The sequence below is a fragment of the Pelobates fuscus genome, chromosome 3, assembly GCF_036172605.1.
Source record: "Pelobates fuscus isolate aPelFus1 chromosome 3, aPelFus1.pri, whole genome shotgun sequence".
Taxonomy (NCBI): domain Eukaryota; kingdom Metazoa; phylum Chordata; class Amphibia; order Anura; family Pelobatidae; genus Pelobates; species Pelobates fuscus.
Genome location: NC_086319.1, coordinates 260,755,460 through 260,761,459, shown reverse-complemented (window position 1 = coordinate 260,761,459; position 6,000 = coordinate 260,755,460).

Sequence of the window (6,000 nt, the reverse complement as noted above, 5' to 3'; positions counted from 1 at the left end):
GAAAGGCTGAAAGACGACCACCACTGAACAAGACACACAAGCTGAAACGTCAAGACTGGGCCAAGAAATATCTGAAGACTGATTTTTCTAAGGTTTTATGGACTGATGAAATGAGAGTGAGTCTTGATGGGCCAGATGGATGGGCCCGTGGCTGGATTGGTAAAGGGCAGAGAGCTCCAGTCCGACTCAGACGCCAGCAAGGTGGAGGTGGAGTACTGGTTTGGGCTGGTATCATCAAAGATGAGCTTGTGGGGCCTTTTCGGGTTGAGGATGGAGTCAAGCTCAACTCCCAGTCCTACTGCCAGTTTCTGGAAGACACCTTCTTCAAGCAGTGGTACAGGAAGAAGTCTGCATCCTTCAAGAAAAAACATGATTTTCATGCAGGACAATGCTCCATCACACGCGTCCAAGTACTCCACAGCGTGGCTGGCAAGAAAGTGTATAAAAGAAGAAAATCTAATGACATGGCCTCCTTGTTCACCTGATCTGAACCCCATTGAGAATCTATGGTCCATCATCAAATGTGAGATTTACAAGGAGGGAAAACAGTACACCTCTCTGAACAGTGTCTGGGAGGCTGTGGTTGCTTCTGCACGCAATGTTGATGGTGAACAGATCAAAACACTGACAGAATCCATGGATGGCAGGCTTTTGAGTGTCCTTGCAAAGAAAGGTGGCTATATTGGTCACTGATTTGTTTTTGTTTTGTTTTTGAATGTCAGAAATGTATATTTGTGAATGTTGAGATGTTATATTGGTTTCACTGGTAAAAATAAATAATTGAAATGGGTATAGATTTGTTTTTTGTTGCCTAATAATTATGCACAGTAATAGTCACCTGCACACACAGATATCCCCCTAAAATAGCTAAAACTAAAAACAAACTAAAAACTACTTCCAAAAATATTCAGCTTTGATATTAATGAGTTTTTTGGGTTCATTGAGAACATGGTTGTTGTTCAATAATAAAATTAATCCTCAAAAATACAACTTGCCTAATAATTCTGCACTCCCTGTATGTATATATGCATGTATGTATGTATGTATGTATGTGTCTGTCTGTCTGTCTATCGCAACTTATTGAAGCAGAGATTGACTCACATTCTCTTTAACAGGTTAGCCCAGGTCACATAGTAGCTTTACACATAAAGAAAACCACACGATTAACCATTGAAATACACAATTGCAGTTTCTATGCTCCCTTTGTAGTATAAAGCATTCATTTTATTTTATAGCTTCAGGGGTTAAATGTTCATTGGAAAAAGTAGTGCAATGCATTTATCAGAGTAATTCAGTTTCGGGGGCCTTTTTTAAGTACATTTCCACAGAGGCCGACCCCATGTGCCTGACACTGTGCTGTCTGAATTATTCATAAGCTGTTCCTTCCAACCCTTTAGACAGATGAAGCTGTTATAGGATTTAGAAATCGATTCATACAAGTCCATTGCTGTCAGCCATCACTCTTCCAATGCAAATTAAGGAATGTTTGTCTGATGAGACTTGAAACAATAACAGCGATTCCGAGAACCACACTAAAAATCATAGCACTTGCCTAATATATATTTTAAAGGTATAAATACTTTAAAGTGTTGTGATTCAAGTGTATATATATATATATATATATATATGTGTGTGTGTGTATATATATGTATATATATATATATATATATATATATACAGTATATATACACACACACTGATCAGCCACAACATTAAAACTACCTGCCTAATATCGTGTATAGGTCCCCCTCGTGCTGCCAAAACAGCTCACATGTGTCAAGGCATGGACTCCTCAAGACCTCTGAACAGGTTCTGTGGTATAAAACACCAAAACATTAGCAGTGGATCCTTTAAGTCCTGCGAGGTGGGGCCTCCATAAATCAGATTTGTTGTTCCAGCTTATTGAATTGAATTGAGATCTGAGAAATTTGAAGGCCAAGGCAACACCTTGAACTCTTTGTCATGTTCCTCAAGCCATCTAAACAGCTTTTGCAGTGTGGCAGGATGCATGATCTTGCTGAAAGAGGCCACAGCCATCAGAGAACACTATTGCCAAGAAGGGGTGTACATGGTGTGCAGCAATCTCTAGGTAGGTGGCATATGCCAAAGTAACATCCACATTACCATGAGGACCCAAGGTTTTATTTCCCAGAACAAATCACTGCCTCCGCTGGCCTATCTTCTTCCCACCGAGCAACGTGCTGCCATCTCTTTCCCAGGTAAATTAAGCACACGCACCCAGGGCCGGCGCGTCCATAAGACGGGGGCGCAAGATTTCAGTGACCGGCAGGAGGGAAGCTCTCCCTCCTGCCAGGCCACCTTCTGGACTTGGTGAAAATGATATATAGATCCATTCATACATATATTACAAATTTTCTGGTATTGAATTAAGAATAGGTTCCAAACTTATGACAATAACTGCGGATATCAACCATGTAACAGATATATTAATATTGTGCTTTATTTGCCAAATAGTACATAGATGTTTCATAGATTTATCTTTTTTGACCCAAAAAAACAAAACACATGTAACAATGCATTACAAGATAAAGGTTGGATCGTCTTAACTATACAAATGACGCCCATTGGCTGACGTATTGGGTAGGTACCCAGAAGAGGTGATTAGATACAGATGTTCCTTGGATCTCAGAAACTGCTGCCAGTGAAATCTCAGACTGAGATAAAATAGTGGGGAGATGATTTGATTTTTTTCTTTCATGGGGGAATGTTTTAACAGGACAAAGACATCCTTGTTTTCGTATTGCAAGCAGGTAAAGTGTCTGCTGTCTACTCATAAATTATAGTCTTCTCCTGTTCCAACTCAGAGTTGGCAAACAGACTAAAATTCTTTACCACTTTAGTAAGGAAAGATATTTGCTTCACCACTGCGCCACCTACTGATGACTATAGGTAACACAGATCCTTCAACATTACAAACTACAAAAATAGATTATCAACACTGCTGAGCGGATATGTCACTCCTACCTTGTTTTTGTGATTTACTGCAATTGCAATATGGTAAAATAATAGAGTCATATTTTGCTAGAACAACCTTGCTTCACTGCTGATGCAGGAGGATCTATTAATCAAATCTATTAATTTGCAGCCTATGGACCTCATCCATTTGCTTTCTTTTCAGATTTGTTTTAATTATTATTATTATTATTTATGTGTTCCAAGGGCAGCAAATGAAGGGAATGGAACATTGCTTGACGGTAAGCATTGCTTGACGGTTGGTTAAAATAAGTATGACATTAGGGGGCGGGGCCGATCCGCCGAGCTGGACGGTCGCATGCGAGTTTAGCTCCTGCTACACATCCACAATTATACACCCAAAACATGGCAAACGACCTAATAAACCGACAGCACGGGTAATCAGTACCACAGAGACACCGGAGCCAGGGAGAGGCTGGCTACTGGAGCTACAGTCCCCTGGAAGCGAGGCCCTCGACGACCGAGTGGGGGCCTATGCTGGCGGTGAGAGGGACAGACGGCCGCTGTCCCTCTATCCTGCCTCATGGTGCCGAAATGGAAGCGGAGACCCGGGTGGACTCGGCCCTGTCCCCTCCCCCCATGGACCGGTGGGGGTGATCCCGGTCCTCACCCAGAGGCTATACATCCAGGGCCCAAAGACGGGGCCATCCCGCTCAAGCGCCTGACCGCACCACCCAAGATGGCGGATGCCATGTGCGCCAAGACCGGCGGGGGTGACTGCTCCATCATGGAGAACAAAACGACTAACAAGGCCTACATAATCGAGCCCAGGGGGCAAAAAGAACTCAGGCCCATTATACCAAGCACCGCAGCCCCGCGAGCAACCACCCATTAACCCTCCTCACGAGCTGTACCATAATGTACCATAATGGTTGCGGCACCGGCTTAGACCGAACACTACTCACCCATACCAGCGACTGCCGTCCCTGCAACAGGATAAGGTACTCCCGCGACGGGGCCGACTGCATACCCACCCTGCACACATCAAGCAGCACAGCGGCCCAGAAGAGGTTCCCACGGGCCCCCCCCCCAACACACAGATGCATCAATGAGCCTCCAAGCATCCCCCCTAATGGACACTCACCGCCGGACGTCCAGAGGAGGCACACTTTGCTAGCTGGGGAGACTAGCAGCACTACCCGAACACCGACGGACACCCACTCCTGGCCACACCGACACAGTTAAGCAAGGACCCGAGACCACAAACAAGACCTCAGGCCCACCAAACTAACGGCCCCTGGAGTATAAAATCAACCCAAGAACTCTAGACCAGCCAGGGTGATATACCTCTGCTATGCTACTACTCGTAGATTATCATTTCTTACCAACGTGTTTTAATCTTTCCAGTGTGATATATTGTTTAGCATATATATAGGCATGCTTCTAGTCACCTAACTCATTCATATACTCATACTCAGAAATTCATGTAATCTTACACAGGATAAATGTATGATTATTTAGACCAGATGCCACTGTATAGAATGCATGTTCCTTTCTCAAGCATAGATAAGCATAGCTGAGCATAACCAAACCAACATTGAGAAACTAAAAATTAATGAATCTCACAGTTGCCGGCATAACTAATCTACTCGCAACGAATTTAATCGTGCATATAGCCTGTCTTATAAATAAAAAATGTGCAACTGCTTGTCGCCATGACATTGTATACATTGCCTTGCCTGTGCCTGCTGTTGTGGCATCACAGGAATGTTTGTAACCTATACTGCACCAAAAATAAAGAATTATAAAAAAAAAAAAAAAAAAAGTATGACATTATTGTATTTGGTTTGTTTAGGCAATAGTTCAGGGACACAACTGTTTGAGAAATCTTTTTCAGTAACTTGGCTTGTACCAAATAAATTAGACATCTGGCAAACAGTTTATTCATTACATAGCGGAATAATCAGGTACATGTTGTAGCATCCAAGCAGAACAAAGTAACAATAACCTTGCGAACAGTTAATGGAAACATTAAAGGGACACTATAGGCACCCAGACCACTTCATCCCAATTAAGTGGTCTGTGTGCAATGCTGTTGAAGTTTTGGTCACACAATTACTGTATTTATTTATTATTTATTTGTTTATAAAATATTTGGGGATTTCTCTCATTTTCAAGTATGTCCTGGGTTCACAAAACATTGCATTGATACAATAGGATACAATAAAATACGAAAACAATATTAATACACAATAAATACAAAATTTAACATAGAACAGGTAAGAAATATACAATCAACCATGACAGGTTGCATTCTGTTTTGAGATATGTAGAGAGGGATTTCTCAAAGGATTTTAGGCTTGGGGAATATTTGAAAGTGTGCAGGAGGTCGTTCCATAATTGCGGCGCTCTGTAGGAAATGGAGTATCGGGCCGCTTTCTTTTTGTATTGAGGTAGATTAAATAAAGTGCTGGTACTGGATCGGAGGTTATAGGAGGTGGGAACAGCCGAGGGAGAGCATTCTGCTCAGGTAGGGTGGGAGCTTCCCAGAAAAGCTCCTAAACACAAGGCTGGAAACATGAAGGGTGCGTCTGGATTCCAGCGACAGCCAGTTTAGTTCTTTTAGCATGTCACAATGGTGAGTCCTGTAATTACATTGTAGCACAAAGCGGCAGAACGAGTTATACAATGTATTAAGCTTATTAATATGGGTTTGCGGTGCAGGTGCATATACTACATCCCCATAATCAATGATTGGCATCAGCATTTGCTGTACAATCTTTTCCTTTACTGTAGGGCTTAGGCAGGATTTGTTTCTCTACAGGGCACCTAGTTTTGGATAAAGTTTTGATGCAAGTTTTTCTATGTGCAGGCCAAAAGATAGGTTGGGGTCTAACAACACACCCAATTATTTGAAAGTCAGTGCAGTCAGTGTACTATTTGATTTTGTTTTGATGGATAGGTGGGAATCGTGTAATGTAGGTACTGTTCCAAAGATCATTGTCATCGTTTTATCAGTGTTTAGGACGAGTTTGTTTTTTATGATCCACTTTTCTACCTCTATGG